This window comes from Aquarana catesbeiana, linkage group LG07, assembly GCF_042186555.1.
Source record: "Aquarana catesbeiana isolate 2022-GZ linkage group LG07, ASM4218655v1, whole genome shotgun sequence".
Taxonomy (NCBI): domain Eukaryota; kingdom Metazoa; phylum Chordata; class Amphibia; order Anura; family Ranidae; genus Aquarana; species Aquarana catesbeiana.
In genome coordinates this window covers 43,964,434-43,982,746 of record NC_133330.1, presented here as the reverse complement: position 1 = coordinate 43,982,746, position 18,313 = coordinate 43,964,434, and the positions used below count along the sequence as shown (strand labels likewise).

Here is an 18,313-nt window from a genome sequence, read left to right as displayed (position 1 = left end):
ATGAGCCACACCACTTTAAGCTACACCCACACCCGCTCAAACCACACCCATTTTTCGCGCACCACATTTCCCCCCTGCTATGTCACGCCTACAAATGAATGCCCCACCCCCTAATTATAATAAGACTCCCTTAAGTGTCCCTATAAATCTTTTTACAATGTTGGCAACTAAGCAAAGGGCCCTTCTTGATCAGTTCTACAGGAGACTACATCTTAGCAGCTCCAGGGCATTCGGCTCCCTTGCCCTGTCCACCTAGGCCCCATACTGCCATTTAGGTGGAGACTGACTACAACCCTGACATCACTAAGGAGGAACTTTGCTAAAAGGGAACCTAACACCCAATTACAACTTTCCCTTTTCCATACTATACTGGGAACAGAGCTATCTAGTGGCAGGCAAGCTAGCTGCACCTGCCAACAGGGTGTTGTTGGTTTTTAAATTGAGTAGGTATACCTTTTTGTCTCTGTGTTTATATGTTTTTTTTTTTATTATGGATCAATAAATGATTTGTATAAAACAGCTGGTTGTCCTTTTCTATCCTTTTTTTTGTTTATACATAATTTTTCCAATATAGGGTATTATATGTCTGTTGTATCCATATAACAGAAGGGTTTTCATGAACAGTTTCTTCCAGTTGATATTTTTCCACTGTGGGCTCTGGCTAATATAGATTAACAGTTTGGAGGTCCGGTTTTCTTTTGTGCAGTAGGTTAGAACTACTGTTACTATTGCAGCACTACTCCTGCTGAGGCTGCTGGTAACTATTGGGTGATAGATAAAGGACACCACAATACACTAACACACCAATGATGATAAATGGGCTATATTGAAACTGGCAATAGACCCTGAAGAAAAGAGGTGGTTAACAGGACTGACAATACTCAGTGGTTCATTAACAGCAAGTCCATACAATATCATATCACAGCGAGGTGAATACTATGGATAGTAAACTTGGAGCAAAGTTGTTATTTTTTAGGGTCATTGTTATAGACAAGGGGCAATGTTTCTGGAGGAGAACAGGTTCACTCTCCTGATATGGAATGGCTTCTTTACAGTAAAAGGTCTAAAATGTGGAATAGGCTTACACAGGAGCTGGTTATGGTTATATTGCATCCAAAGAAGGCTGAATGTGTTTCTAAAGGCACAACATTTTAAAAAAAAATGTATCTGGGAAGAATAAATAGAATTACCTGGCAGTGTTGGATTCCCAGTTCCCCACTAAGCTTAGTGACTACTACTGTGCCCTATAGTGACGTAGTGGCTGGAAGGAGGAGCCATGGCAAACAATGGAAAATTGGTGGTGCCCGAAATGTTGGATTCTGCAGGATATTTAACCAGCAATTTCTCTTTACTACTGAAAAGATCAGCGCCATTGGCAGCAGGGAGGGGAATATTCCAGTCTTTTTTACAGGGGACACTGAACTTTACAGTTTTATTTTACTAACTGCCAGAGAATGCCTATCAGACATTTTGCTCGCAGAAATGTGCATGTGCGTAGAATTATTAGCATAATAGTGAACAGGCATGCACATGCGTGCAAGATTGTGCACGGGCGCACACGTGGTCAGTGCTTGTTGGCGCCAGACGGGCTATTTAAGGATGCTTCTGCTCATGTTTAAGTGCTGACTGGTCTTTCAGCTATTCCCTGCGTCCTGCTGCTACTCTGCTTATTCCCTTGTTGTTGACCTGGCTTTCCTCTGATCCTGATTCTGCCTTGTTGCCAGTTCCTGACCATGGCTCCGTTCCTGACCACATCTTTGCCTTATGATTCTGTACTTCACTGCCTGCCTGCTGCTGGCCTCGGCTGTCCCTGTTCCCACGTCCAGTTCCAGTGCCTACCTGCCTGTCATCTCTATCAGCTCTGCTCACCACAGTGAGTACCTGTCTCCAGTCATCTGGGAGCTCTGGCAAGCCTCATATCTGGAACCTGCCGCCCATGGTGAGTGTTCCCCTCAACTTCAGCTGGATCTCTGTGCACAGTTACTGTTCCTGGCCTGATGTACTGCCAGCCTGCCTGGGACCACATCACCTGCTGCAAGCACTCCTATCAATACCTACCGGCACTCGTGTTCCTCTTGTCCTTCTGGACCCACTGTTCCATCTTCAGTGGGACTTGGGCTGGAGATACAAGAGAAGCCTACATCATCATTTCAGTCTCCAATCAGGTACATGACACTAACTTTAACCACCTCTGTACTGCAATATTATAAAAAAATATGGCAGGAGGAGGACATGTATTTCTGGAGTGCTGTTTAGAAACAGTACTGCAGAAAACAAATACAGTAGGATGGCCAGTGTACCCATTAATGGCTGTGATCTGAGTTGTCAATGGACAGCTCAGATCACATCCATGATGTACAGAGCCAGTCAGAGTGGCTCTGTACCTTTGTGATCTCTGTGAACCAATCATAGCCATTACAAGTGTAAACGCTAGTAGTGTTTACAAACATTCAGCCCACTCCTCCCCTTCCTCAATCATGAAAAGGATGAATGTTTGTAAACAAAACAGGAAGGAGGATTGTCAGATCAAAGGTAAAGGGGGATTGGAGGTCTTAAAATGCAACTCCGTGCAAATAAAAAACTGTGTGGCTGTGCCTAGACTGCAAGTATTAATTGCTTGTTTGTGTCTAGGGGAAGAAAAAAATGGGATATACTTACCCAACTGGTCCCATCAGCTTCTGCACCCCTGAGCTCCAGCGATCTTGCGTCCTGATATCATCAGTACCAGGGCAGGGTCTATAGCCCTACTCTGGATGTGGGGATGCCACTGCTGGATCACGGAGGAGTGTTGGCTGCCAGGGGGAGCAGAGAACTGGGTAAGTAAAAACTCTCCTCGCTGTGCTACTGTGTTCTGACAGGGGGACTACCCTGCCCCCCCCCTCCGGAACACACCGGTCAGCGATCACAGCCATTGGTTGAGAGTGCAGATCAGATGCCGATCAGATGCTGGTTTTCCAGCATGCCTATTCAACAGAAGCCGGTTGTGAGATCGGCTTCTGTTGGACAAGGACCTGTACACACAGGCAGAATATTGAATGGTTTCTACTGTACCGGCTGATTTTGGAAGATATTCGACCCGTGTGTACGGGGATTCAGAATGGGCGTGGGAGCAGATTTAAGATTAGGTAGGTTTAGCAATATAGATCACACCAAAATGAGGGACAAATGAGGAGCAATGAGGGACAGAGGGACAATATTCCAAATCAGGGACAGTCCCTTGAAATCAGGGACAGTTGGGAGCTATGAATAACTTCTATAGCACCCCACCCAGACCAGCACCTACTGTACCATATACCTGCATTTACCTGTTTAGCTTGTCAAGCAAGGTTGAATGATCTAATGTATATCCATTCTTTTGTAGGGAAATTCCAGAGTAGTAAAAATATTGTGCATTGTGAATTATGAAATCGCTGATGTCACCAAGCACGCTTTCAGAATCCTGCAGTCACCTGCTAACATGCAGCATTGCAAAACCTCATACTGGAAAGATTAGCTCACACGTTCACCTATGGTCACAAGACCTACATTCCATCATCAGTGACTCAATACTAAAGTAAAGTTTATTTTTCCCTATCTGCAACAGTATAATGTAACCCAACAAATCTGTGTCACCGGTGTAAAATGTCAGTCCATTCATACTTGCTGACTACAGTAATAACACACCTGACCTCACCTATTAACGTCAGAAATGGTGAGGTCATCGAAAGCTGCGTAGGTTGAATTATCTCCTCCGGAGGGACCCAGCAATATCCCTGATCAGAGTTCCCAACTCCGCCTACCCCTGATGTCTTTATATCTGTGGGGGGCTCTCATTCTCAATAAAACCTCTATAACAAGATAAACAGTATATATCTTTATCGATGTGCAGAATTCAGGAGGAGAAATCAGACTCATACTTGTTTTATAACTAAGGGTTATAAGATAAAATACTTTATGTAATTTATTTTATAAAACATATCTTTATGTTTGTATGCTTTCACTATCATTTCTAACATTTGGAAAACAGCATGCCTCACCTGTAAAGTATAAATTATATTTCATTATGACATTATCATGATAATTATTATCATAATATTTATTTATTTATATTTATAAAACACAAAAGAGATGCGCAAATTGTATCAACACAATATATATAAAAAAGTGTACAATAAATGAATCTGAAGTGAATAAATCACTAGAAAAAATTATCAAGTGATGATGTGTAAACATCTCAAGTGAAAACTCAGAAAAAAAAAATTGTAAATTAAATAAAATGTTCACAAAAATATTTATATTAATGTGTCAAAAAAGTCCAGACTGAAACAAAGTAGCAAGGTGAAAAACCTAACAAAGTGAAAAAACTATTGATGCCGCCTTTCACACTCTGCAAAACATGATCAGATGCTTCAAATCTGGAAAGAAATTATAAATAAGAAGTGTCTATCATATGATTTGATGAGATAATTCAGAGCAGTAGAGACTATTTAATATATATACTGTAATGCCCCGTACACACGGTCGGATTTTCCGATGGACAATGTCCGATCGGAGCGTGTTGTCGGAAATTCCGACCGTGTGTGGGCACCATCGGACATTTTCCATCGGATTTTCCGACACACAAAGTTGGAGAGCAGGAGATAAAATTTTCCGACAACAAAATCCGATCGCGTCAATTCCGACCGTGTGTGGCCTGTTCCGACGCACAAAGTGCCACGCATGCTCAGAAGAAATTCCGAGACGGGACAGCTCGTTCTGGTAAACTTAGCATTCGCAATGGATACAGCACTTTCGTCACGCTGCAATGTTCAAAATGGTTTAATACAGCGCACTCTCTTCTTCTTTATAATGTGACAAGAATTAAGTAGTTTTGCTGCTCATATTCACACACACTTCTCACAAAGTTTTATTTGTGTTTTTTTAGTGGGATTCCCTGAATATATTGTAATTAGTTGTCACATCTGACATTTTTTATTTTTATTTTTTTTGTATTTTCAGCCTTTTTTTTTCTTTAATGTTTGGATTTTTTCCAAGGCTGATCTTTGTTCAATGTTATTTTTATTTTTACTCCAGAATATTTTTGTGTGTGTTTTGTGTGTCAAGTTACCCCAACACCATTGATATCTTTTATTATTTAATCTCCAGGAGATTGTTTGTTGTTGGTGTCCCTTGTTCATTTCACATTGTATATTTGAAATGTACCTGAATCCTCACAAACCAACTGTCATTTTTGAAGTAGAACACATAGGAGAGTATAATTCAAAACAAAAATCCTTTATTAAGGGATCAGAACCAAACAAAGAGGAAGGCAACACTGGATCAACAGGAGAAATTAGCGAAGCCTGGGACCCCCACGGCAGACATCAATTCTTCAACATCAGTCTGGTCCGGGATTCGCAGAGATCTGGAAAGCAGCAGATGACATCTGTGTCCCCAGGCTGTGGTACCACAAGAGGCTGCATTTTTTGGCAGACCAGACTGAACCCAGGGCAATCACTGTCTGGTCTTCCTTCCACGCTTCCTTCCGGGCTGTGGCTGTGCAGTTGGAGATGTGGCAGGAGGAGGAGTAGGACCTGGAGGAGGAGGAGGACTGGGGGGACCTGGAGGAGGACTGGGGGGACCTGGAGGAGAGGGAGGAGGAGGACCTGCAGGAGGAGGAGGAGGACCAACGCGAAGGTGTGTCTGAGGTGTAATTTGGCCCCTCATACCTTTCTCCAGAGCCTCCGATATGAGGGCCTCACACATGACTTTTTGGCCCTCCTCCATCCTCTGCATTTTATATGCAATGAAGGCAGCAATGTTCTCCTCCATGGTGTGGGGTGCTCCCAGGACCTCTGTAGCCCTCCAAAAGAATCCTATTGCAGCCTCCTCTAGGGTACTCCTCCTACTGCCACTTTCTGTTTTCAGGGGGGGTGGAGGGACCTGCAGATCAGCCAGCCGGCTTGGCCCGGCCACCTCCTGGCTGAGACTTCCCTGTGTATGAAAAAGGGACATGGTTTTAGTTTTTGCTTCATCAATCACAATCCTAAATTACTACTCCCAACTAACATCTAGTTAACATCATTGATTGGACAAGCAGAAATATTTAGAGGAATGCTATACCTGGCTCAATCTGGGCTCCTCCACATGTGGCCTGGAAGGCCCAGGTTGGGCCTCAGAAGCCTCAGCCGGGGGGGAAGGAAGCGTGGAAGGAAGACTTGAGAGGGATGGCCTGGGTTCAGTCTGGCCTGCCAGAAAGTGCAACCTGTCATAGTACAACATCCTGGGGATATACATGTCATCTGCTGCTCCGGATCTCTGTGAATCCAGGACTTTCTTGCGCTCCCTCAGATATGTGCTCCTCAGGCAACCAATTAATATTTTTAAATAGGTGATGTCTGCCGTGGGGATCACCTGCTTCACAATTTCACATAATTGCTCCAGTGCTGCCTTCCTCTTTGCTTGGTTCTTGAAATGGGGGTGGGTAATCTCCCACAGACAGGGCAGCTCCCTTAGCATATCTATGAATACTGACATGAAGTCATTATCTTTGAGTACCATATCCATATTCACTGCAAGACACAACACAAGACAAAGCCTAATGTCAGACAAAACTCTCCTAATCTTGTTACAATATAGGCCTCAATCTAGAAGCAGTATAGGCACAAGTTTGTCTCTTACCTTCGTTCTTACGATTGGCGCGTCCAATGCTCCTTCCTCCGCTCACAGATCGTACGTAATACGCATGCGTGTTACGCTTTATACACACTGCGCATGCGTGTAACTCCGCCCGCCCCTGACGTTCTTTCTAGTCTATTCCCCGCCCCTTTTCGTTCGGCGCAGTGGGTGAAGAGCATGATGGCGGATTTAGAGCAGGTGTGTGCTAATTATAGCAACGAGGAGGAGGAGGAGGAAAGCCCGGATCCAGGCACGTCCCGATCCAGAAGGAGACGTTTTAAGGCCACAAATATGTCCTTTGGGGAGATGTTGGAGATGGTCGACATCATGAGGAAGTCCGTCTATGACGGAAAATATGGGCCTTACCCCCACCCCAACATCCGAAAGGCAAAAATCATTGCTAAAGTGATCAAAAGCCTTCACAGGAATTTCGAGGTACGAAGATCTAAAGATCAGCTCAGGAAGTGGTGGTCGGACCTGAAGTTGAGAGAGCCAGAGCAGTACCGAAAGATCCGGAGAGTGCTGCAAAAAAGTAAGTAGTTGTGCTATGTTCCTATTCTTTCTGTCTTTATTCCGTTCGTTCTGCTCCATATGCTTTTATTAATTGTAACATTTAAAAGGGCAACTTTAATGTTCATGGGCCCATTATTCGTTCGTATCAAACATTTTTCTTTCGGCCTCTAGAACACCATTGGTTAGGCCATATGCATTTTCACACATTTTTTTGGGCCTACTTGGATGCCAAATATTTGTTTGTGTAGATGGGTTTGTTACTAGAATGAAATGCAAACTAGATTGTGTGTAAGGAGAGGACACTGAGCAGCTGTTTTCACATCTGGACACTGGAGCACTAGTGTGGGACACAAGAACACCATTTTTATTAGGGGGCCACACAGGTGCTCCAGTGTATACTATAGGGGGGTCTCCATCTGTGAAGCTTGTACCAAACAGGTAAAGTATTGCAGCTTGACAAAGGCCAATAAAAAATATACATCTTGGAACTCTGCTAAAATAGACAATTGTACCCCACTTCCAAGCAATGTTTCCTATTTCTAGTTCTGCCATCAAATATCTGTGTGCTAATGCTACCATTTTTGTTTTACATAGGGGAGAAAAGACTCGGAGGACACCCCTCATCCCAGGAGAACACAGACCCCCCACCTATGGAAGAAGGTGAAATACCCCAAACCCAAGAAGAAGAGCAGGAGGAAGAAGAAGATGTGGTGGAGATTGGCACCACAACAGGTGAGTGTCTGCGACCACAGGCTCAGGTAAAAGAGATGGATGGTGGCAGATTTTTGAGACCTTTTTTTTTTTTCTTTATCTCTTTTTAGGTGATCGTGATGTGAGGGATAGAGAACGCTTTACTTCTGAAAGTGCCCAGATCCTGATCGGGGAGATCATGGGGTGTAATGCCGAACTGCAAAACATCCAGCAAAAAATCAATGATGTGATTAAAAAAAATAATAACATCATTGATGTTTTGGGGCGAATTTAAACCCCACAAAATCACTTGTTTTATTGTGGTCCAATCTTTTAAAATTTTTTGCAATGTTTTGAAAAGCCAAATTTGGAGGATGCACACAGTGTGCCAACATGTGCTATCTGCCATCACGGGAGATCAATGGACGCGTTGAGGAAGGGCTTGCTCCCCCAAAACACGTCCCTTGATCCCCCCTGATGGCAGATAGCACACGTTGACATTCATAAATTGGTGTGCATCTTCCAAATTTGGCTTTTCCAGGGGTGATTTCCCCCCATCTGAACGCTATATCAAACCCAGTTCCTAAATACTGATGTCTGATATAGCCTTCAGCTTTTACCTAATGTGAACTTTGTAAGTTCAAGTTTTTTGGCTTTCTTGTTGGTTTTACACAGGCCTGTTTTATCTGAAATGGATATTTCGATTTTTGATAATGCCCCCCCAAAAATTGTTATACAACAAACATGTTGGTTTGTTTTAAAAACCTTTGGTAAATGCACATGTGATTGTGCAGGTATAAAAAAGTGGCTTACTCAAGAATGTGTGGATTATTGTCTCAACACTACAACACTTTTGGGGTGATGTAATTGCTGTTTTATGCAAAAATGGGGGTTATTTCCTAAGGGCAAATCCACTTTGCACTACAAGTGCAGGTTCAGTGCAGTTGCAAGTGCACTTGGAGTGAAATGTGTTTTTGCATTTAGGAAATATCAGCCAACAGTGCTTTGTCACGACATTTTCTGGACTCCACACATTTCTGTCAGGGTCAGCTAAAACAAACACAAGCAGTAAATGTCCACAAAGAATTTCTTTTTTTTTTTTTATTTGAAAAAGGCTTCACATATTGTCTGGCATATTGATAGCCCCCCTACCCGCAAAGAACTCCAGGTATCGTAACCGGACATCACGGGCACTCAGGGAGGGCAAGCCAGGACGGCCACTTTCAAGCGCCGTCAGTGTTGTTGGATGTAGGATTCCGGCCTCAGGCCCAACTGAGCCAGCATAGTTGGCAGAATGTTTTCTTAAAAAATTATGGAGAACACAGCACGCCAGTATTATATGGTTCAGTTTATACTCCGCCATATAGATGGGTGTCAGAAATAGTCGGAACCGGCTGGCCAGGATTCCAAATGTGTTCTCCACCACTCTTCGGGCTCTGGCCAGCCGGTAATTAAAAACCCTCTGTTCCGGGGTGAGGGTCCTCATCGGGAATGGCCGCATCAGGTGGTCCCCCAGCGCAAACGCTTCATCAGCAACGAACACAAATGGGAGACCTTCCACATTGTCCTCTGGAGTTGGCAAGTCCAAGCTGCCATTCTGGAGACGCCTGTAGAACTCCGTCTGGGCGATCACTCCAAATCGGACATCCGGCCATTCTTCCCCACGTCCACATACAAGAACTCGTAATTAGCCGACACCACCGCCAACATCACTATACTATTAAACCCCTTGTAATTATAATAGTACGACCCCGAGTTGGGTGGTGGGATGATGTGGACGTGTTTCCCATCAATTGCCCCTCCGCAGTCTGTGGCCTCCCACCGCTGGGCAAAGTGGGAGGCCACAGTCTGCCATTCCTGTGGCGTGGAAGGAAACTGTTGAGGAAAAAACAATAAACATTACTATTTTTTCACAGAAACATGGCAAGCAGATTATACACAAACATTATGGGGCAACCTCCAGATAGCATTTATTAAGGGGAATTTAACAACGCCAAAGTATAAGGTACACCTATCATATTCCCCCTCCCCCCCTCTCATGGGCCATTTCTAACATTATAGGGGGGGGAACTCTTGGACAGGTAACCCTCTTCACTTCATTGAGAGATGAATGCCTAAATACAGGGTATTACTTGGAACAGCCTCTCCTTAGTTACACTATTGGCAGCCCACTGGACAGGTAAGAAGTGTCATAATACAAAGATATAAATACACACTGTACACATTTGAGGACATTTGGACATTCTGCTGTTACAAAAACTTAAACAGTACCATTGAAAAGTATACAGGCAGGCCCTTGCACTACATGCTTTGGGGAATTCATTCATAAATCTGAGCACTAAAGAGGTGGGTATAGTGTGTATGGGTTTGGCAAAGTCAGCAGATAGATGATTGAGGATAGAGAATTGGGATCAGCTGACTTAGCAGTTGGGGGAGGGAGGGTTACTAAAAATTATTTGGGGACACCACAAAAAAAAGCCTCTGCCACTCTGCCTGAATTTAAATCAAAAATAATATTACCAAACATTTTAGGGGGTGTTTGGGGTAAAGCACTACTATGGAGCTGATAAAATACATTGTTAAGTGACTACATGAGGTGAATATAGGCCAGGAGACACCATGCTGGGGAGGTTATTGAAGGGCAAATATGTATGAAGGACCGAAAATAATAATTACATAAAAATCCAGCATGCATGAGGACAAAGGGGACATTCACAGCATATTACAATCATGGTAATTAGGGAATGAGGAGAGAAATAAAATATATTATCAAACATTCAATACAATAAAATGTGATATAAAAGGATAAAAATCTTACCTTCATATACTCCTTCTGCAGGACCTGGATGATGGCAGAACAGGTCTCTGGGATAATGATCCCCAGAGCCTGGGGGGAGATGCCTGTCGAGAACTTTAAGTCCTGCAGACTTCTCCCTGTGGCCAAATACCGCAAGGTAGCGACCAACCTCTGCTCCGGAGTGATGGCTTGCCTCATGCAGGTATCCTGCCTGCTGATATAGGGGGTCAGCGAAGCCAACAAACGGTGAAACACGGGGTCCGTCATCCGGAGAAAGTTCCTGAAATCATCAGGATTATTCTCACGGATCTCACGGAGCAAAGGCATATGAGAGAACTGGTCACGCTGAAGCAACCAATTCTTGGTTTGTTCGTTACTGAAAACCAGTAACGAACGAACAAGAATACAATGACTACTTAAAGTCACGCGGAACTTGCTTGCACGCACTGAAGAGCAGATACAAACCCACAAGCACAAACTGAACGTCAGAAAATGATCTGAAAGCCACGAGTCTGAAAAAGCGTGAATCGTCTCTCACCAAACTTTTACTAACACGAGATTAGCAAAAGGAGCCCAAAGGGTGCCGCGCTTGGTTCTGAACTGGCCTTTTCTAGTCTCGTCGTACGTGGTGTACGTAACCGCGTGGTTGCCGATCGGAAATTCCGACAACTTTGTGCGACCGTGTGTAGGCAAAACAAGTTTGAGCCAACATCCGTCGGAAAAAATCCTAGGATTTTGTTGTCGGAATGTCCGAACAAAGTCCGACCGTGTGTACGCCCTATTAGAATTCACAGCCTTTGCTTAATACTTTGTTGAAGCTCCTTTGGCACCAATTACAGCCTCAAGTCTTTGAGTATGATGCTACAAGCTTGGCACACCTATTTTTGGGCAGTTTCTCCCATTCTTCTTTGCAGGACCTCTCAAGCTCCATCAGGTTGGATGGGGAGCGTCGGTGCACAGCCATTTACAGCTCTCTCCAGAGATGTTCAATCGGGTTCAAGTCTGGGCTCTGGCTGGGCCACTCAAAGCCATTCACAGAGTTGTCCCGAGCCACTCCTTTGTTATCTTGGCTGTGCTTAAAGTCATTGTCCTGTTGGAAGATGAACTTTCTCCCCAGTCTGAGGTCCAGAGCACTCCAGATTTTCTTCAAGGATGTCTCTGTATATTGCTGCATTCATCTTTCCCTCGATCCTGACTAGTCTCCCAGTTCCTGCCGCTGAAAAATATCCCCACAGCATGATCCTGCCACCACCATGCTTCAGTGTAGAGATGGTATTGGTTTCCTCCAGACATGACACTTGCCATTCAGGCCAGAGTTGAATCTTTGTTTCATCAGACCAGAGAATTTTGTTTCTCATGGTCTGACAGTCCTTCAGGTGCCTTTTGGCAAACTCCAGGGGTATTGTTTGTAGAATTGTGAGGAAAATAATGAATGTAATTTATTTTGGAATAAGGCTGTAACATAACAAAATGTGGAAAAAGTGAAGCACTGTGAATACTTTCTGGATGCACTTTTTATTGTATAAATATATTTAAAAGTCCATATAGAAGATTAGGAACAGGATGTTAAAGCATAGGACAATAGGAAGCAAACAGATTAAACGTCCTTTAAATGATAAGTTCACCTTTTGTAACATGTTAGATGTTACAACTGTATATATGGAGTAATATGTTACTGTGCTCCAGTCCCCTCACCCCCCAGATCCCCCATTATGACAGTAGGCAGGGGATCCTCTCCCCGCACTTGCTGTCACAATATAAAAACAGCGCAGGATGTGTGGGGCTCTGCCCACACAGCCATGTCATTTATTCACAGTAATCTGTGAATGAATGTACTACAAGTCCCATGTTCCACCGCAGCAGATGGCTTGTGAGGGCGCTGGTGAGCGCTTTTGTAGTTCATTGATTCCTCCTGCTCTTCAATATTTCCTTGCCTGGGCAGATAGCTGTGCTGAGAGTCTGCAGGAGCATGACACTGCATCTGCAATTTGCTGTGGGTGCAATGCTCTGCAGGCTAAGAAAAAAATTAAAAATAAATGCGCATTTTTTTGCCTACAAAAATATGTGCATTTATTATTATAATAATTTTTTTTTTTTTACAAAAGTGAACTTAGCCTTTAACCAAACATTTTCAGACACTAATCCAAGTTTATAATAAGAGATCAGGTCTCTGAACTGCGACGAGGAGGTGATTACCTCTTTTAATAGGAAAGATGTTAACTGGACTTAAGAATTGAATACTTTGTCACCATGATTTTGATTTTAATTCCGTTTCATTTAAAGCTGAATTCCATCTCTGTTTAAAAAATTTTTAAAAAGCTGAATTTCAGGTATGGCAGTTTTTACATAGCTACGTTGGCAGATCAATGTACAGTAATTATGCATGCGCCATACCTATGGGATACCCGTGGAAGCTGCGAATCACTGTCATAGGCCACTGCAGTGATCTTCACTTCTTCCGGGTCCCATGCCAAACGGCTGCCCTGCTGCATTGTGAACACAGGAGGCTGATTGCTAGGCTTGGGCATCATTTAGGGAACACTTTGCATTTTCTCAACAAATGTAAAGCATTCTCTGATTGCACAAGGTGGAGATTGTGATGTCACTGGCCCGCCGCTTCATTTTATCCGAGAATGTTTTGCATTGTTTGGGAAAAGACAAACTGTTCCCTGAATGGTGCCCATGCCAAGCAAGTGACCTCCTTTGCTTTCAATGTATTAAGGCAGCTGTACAATGTAATTTTGTAAAAAATTCCATACCTAAACTTCAGCTGTAGGACGTTTACTTTGTTTCCATTACAGATCTTCTTTTGGATCAAGACCACTTGCACAGAATGCATCTAGCACCCTCCCATCCTGGCATTTCGCTGCACCCGAGAGGGACAGGTACAGCCACTAGCCCAGCTGCATGCAGTCTGACAAAGTCTGCCAGGCTGCAGGCAAGCAGGGCAAAGCACTGTACAGAAAGTCCCCTACATACGAACGTTCAAATTGCAAACTTTCATGGAGATGTGAACATGTCCAGTCGTGTAAAACTTGGTACACACACTCACCCCAGTGGACTGAATGAAAAAAAAAGACAAATCGCCGTACTAACACAAGCAATGTTGGTGCAGCGATCTCCCCCGCTGTGCTATTGTGTTCTGACAGCAGCCCCCCCCACGCCAGAACACACTGATGATCGCTTTCAGCTGTTGTCTGCAAGCACTGTTCTTTGTTGGACAAGTTGGATTTACGAACAAGTTGGACGAACGAGCTCCTTGAACGGAACTAGTCCCATTGAGGAGATATTCTACCACTAGGACAAGAACTGAAGGAATATCTCCAATGGAGACACTGATAAAAACTGTCAACTGGGGTTTCAGTTGTTACCAAAAAAAACTAAAAAAAGTAAAGATTTTTGTAGTTGTCTATGTTTCCTTTGCAGATTTCCCCACTATGCCTATTTCAGTAACAATCTTCCCAATGGAGCAAACAAAATTGGTTACATATGACATTTAACCCTTAGCAAAACCAAGAAGTTTGCACAGTGACTAAGTGGTTAGCTCTTCTGCCTAGCAGCACTAGGGTCATCAGTTTAAATCCCAACCACGGCATTACCTGCATTGAGTTTGCATGTTCTCCCTGTGCCTGCATGGGTTTTCTCCCACACTCCAAAGACATGCTGGTAGGTTATCTGGCTCCTGTCTAAATTAGCCCTGGTATGTGTATGTTAGGGTCCTCAGATAATGTATGCTCCTTGAGGGCATGGACTGATGTGAATGTATAATATATATATATAAAATATATCTGTAAAGCACTACGTAAATTGACAGTGCTGTATAAGTACCTGTAATTATAATCATTTTGGCTTGAGATCCGTTTTAAGTCCAGAGCTAAAGGCCAAAAAAAAGCTTACAACTTAGTTATCATGTTACTTGTGGTAGGCAGCGTGATGTAGATCCAGTTATTACAGAAGGATAACAGAGAAAACTCATGGACAACCTAAAGTGTGCATTTTAAAGTGAAATCTTCCTAAACAGACATCAAAAAAAAAAAAGAAAGGATCTAAACCAGTAGCGGCTGCCCCCCCCCCCTCCACCCCCAGTCACTCGATCAATCAATCGCCGCTTTGCACCCCCCCACCCCGTCGCTCGAACGATCGCCACTTCACTCGCCTGTCAGGCTCCCTGCCAGCCCCGCACTTACCTGATCTAGGTTGTGGCTTTGGGGCTTCCCCCCCTGTGTCTCCCCCCAAGTCCCGGCAGTGGCTTCTCCTCCTGGCTAATCAGGACTCAGGACTCAGTGCCAAGCGGGTCTTAGGACTCCCGGCCAATCGTGTCTCAGGAACCGCTTTCTGATTGGCCAGGAGGAGAAGCAGTAAGACATTAGCGAATATAAATTTGCTAATGTCACACAACTGGGTAAGCTGTGCGCCCCGAGCCCACAATTTTTTGGAGCCAATTAAAGCCTCAGGCTCTAATCATGTGCTTAAAAAAAAAAACATTGAAATCCATGCGCCTGGCATCCTGCATGTAGATTAGGGGCCGGGCGCATGGATTAGGGGAGCGGCGTCCCTTTGCCCCTAATGGAGCAGCTGCCACTGATCTGAACCCTCTGCATGTTTTCAAAAGCTTTGTCTAGAGTTGGACTTTAAGCTATCCAAACGTTTCCGCATGAGCCACTTAACTGCCAGAGTTCAGAATTCCACCATATAAATCAATAGTCCATCTTGTATGAGATGGAAGGTAGATAAAGCGTTTTCAGAATTTAGATTCCACCAGCAATAAGCATTATTTCCACTAGATGGCAGAGCAACACCTTTCCCTATAGACCGCCATATCAGCTCTTGAAGATAGGTGTAATGCATTTTTGTCACACCCACAGCATTGTGTCCCATAAACCTTGAAAGAATGAGCAGAGAAATTTATAAGGTCATTACACAGAGGGTGTGTGAACGGAAGATAATTCCACACACCCTTGCCAGTTTTTTTTTCCTTGAAGGCAGACAGAATTACATAAAGGAAAATTGTGGTGATGAAACAAGATATTGATCACCTGGCGTCTATTTTTAGAACACCTGCTATTTTTATACCGGAAATCTATTACATCACAAATATATTACAGACAAAAAGTGTTGGAAGAATCATTTTAGTTTTAAAGCAGGGAAGTGACTGATCTGTATTGCATAACTAAGGTTGGGAAAATGTCAGCTCCCCAACCTGGCTGCGCTGTCTGGCATGGCTTTGTTAGGCTAGGTTCACATTTTGTGCATGTCGGCAAGGCAAAATCGCATGCTTACCCAACACGCACAGAAGCGCATTGCTCTTTAGCAGATGTGTGGTGATGTCATTAATTGTTAATGGCCCTCCAAAGCATCTGCTCACATGTGTGTTTTTATACGCCATTTAAATAAAGAAGAACAGTGTGCTGAGTTCCGGAGTGCAGTGATCCATTTTTATTGGTGAGGTGTAGTATTTTTTGCACTTGTCGAACAGATGTAACAAAACGCTTTCATTGTATATGTAACAAGCAAACAAAAGAGCAAACAGGAGAAGATCATTGTTACTGTATGCATACATTTTAAAGTGGACCTTGCAGTAAAAAAGTAAGGTCCACCTAAAGAGGAGCTCCAGTCTCCCCCATAAAAAAAATTAAAAGTCAGCAGCTACAAATACGGTAGGTGCTGACTTAATATAAGGACACTTACCTGTCCCTGGATCCAGCGATGTCATCACTCGAGACGATTCTTCAATCAGCTCCAGGTGCAGGCGTCAGCATCTTCACAAAGGGAAACCGGCAGTGAAGCCTTGCTGATTAACAGCTGGCTTACAACTGCGCATTTTCTGATTGGTCCTGCAGTCTCCTGGGGGCTGAGATGTGTCCGTGAAAGCTGCGGGGGGAAGGAGGAGGGGGCGAACTTCTGTTCAGATTGTCGGGTGATCTGACCGGATATGTAAGGGTGGGTACCTGTCAAGAATCATGTACCCGCTTTCCCTCAAAAAAAAAAAAAAATTGCCAAATGTAAAGGAGGGGGGAGGAGGAAGAATGGAACGTCCCCTTTGGGGTGAAGTTCCACCTTAAAGTTGAATTCCTGATATGGCAATTTTTATATAGTAACATTGGTCCAGTTTGGTCAATGTAAACATGTATTTGCCATACCTGAGGGATCCCCGTGGAAGCTGTAAATCGCTGTAGTAGGCATCAATACTCCATTAGCTTCCAGGTCCCATGCCGAGTGGTTACTGAACACAGGGGTTTGCAGCTGTCCACCCGCTGGTGAAATCTGGTATTGGGTCCTCCGTTAGTGGTTGTAAAGGCTAAAGGTTTTTTTCTATGCATGAAGGTAAAAAACCTTCTGAGTGCAGTTGCCCCCCCCCCCCCAATACCCACTTGAGCCCCTTCTCCAGTGATGTGCATGGGAGTCTCTTCTGTCCTGGGTCTCTCTCTCCTCATTTGCTAAGACACAAAAGCGGGAGCCATTGGCTCCCACTGCTGTCAATCACAGCCAATGAGCCAATGAGAAGAGAGTGGGGGACAGGGCTGAGCCACGGCTCTATGTGTCTTATGGACGCATAGAGTGGGGCTCGGGAGGGAGCATGCATGAGTGCCCCCATAGCATACAGCTTTCTTTTGGGTGGCACTGGTCATGGGGTAGGAGCCAGGAGCACCGGCGGGGGACACAAGAAAAGGAGAATCGGGGCTGCACTGTGCGAAACCATTACACAGAGAAGGTAAGTATAAATTGTTTGTTATTTAAAAAAACAAAAACAAATCTTTAAAGCGGAAGTCCGGCGAAAATTTTTTTTTAGATGTCAGCAGCTGCAAATACTGCAGCTGCTGACTTTTAAAATAAGGTCACTCACCTGTCTCAGGGTCCAGCGATGTCGGCACCCGAGACCGAACCGTCCCTCGATCCTCGGGTGCTGCCGCCGCCATTCTCAGTGAGGGAATCAGGAAGTGAAGCGTTGCGGCTTCACTTCCTGATTCCCTACTGCGCATGCGCGAGTCGCACTGCATGTTCTCAATGGTCCCCACTATCTCCTGGGACCTGTGTCTTTCCCAGGAGACAGCGGGGGAGTGCGGGAGGGGGCGTGATTCCCACGGGAGTCTATACCCGGAAGTGGGTGCAGACACCTGTCTTAGACAGGTGTCTACACCCCCCTCCCCCCTGAAAGGTGCCAATTGTGACACCGGAGGGGGGGAGGAATCTGATGAGCGGAAGTTCCACTTTTGGGTGGAACTCCGCTTTAATATCACTTTAAGGGAGATGTTTAGATGCATTATTGAAAAGCCTAGTCTAAATTTCCTGATACTGTATATATCTGCCAAATTTCTAATTTACCATATAATTGAACGCATCAGATATTTTACTAATATAATATTGTCCTTTTTAAGGTAGGGTACTAGTATAAAGTTTACGACCCAGATGGGACTTGAACCCACAATCTCCAGCTCCGGAGGCTGATGCCTTATCCATTAGGCCACTGGGCCCCATATGTGCTACTAATGGAAGCACCAGGTATTTCATAGCAGCAGTCATAGGCAGTGTTCTCTGATTGAATGAGGTAGAGATTGTGACATCTTTGCGTGCTTTGTCCAATCAGGAATAGCTTTGAATTCATTGAGTAAATGCTGAGTGTCCTTTGAATGGCGCCTGTGCCAAGTGAACGACCTCCTGTGTTCCCAATGCAGCAGA

The 18,313-nt window shown here is 44.2% G+C and overlaps 1 non-coding gene across 1 annotated transcript; it reads right to left on the bottom strand.

Moving 5' to 3' along the window:
* Positions 1-18,035: 18,035 nt before the first annotated feature.
* On the bottom strand, positions 18,036-18,108 carry TRNAR-CCG (transfer RNA arginine (anticodon CCG)). Its single transcript has one exon. It is a non-coding gene; the product is annotated as a tRNA-Arg (tRNA).
* Positions 18,109-18,313: the final 205 nt, after the last annotated feature.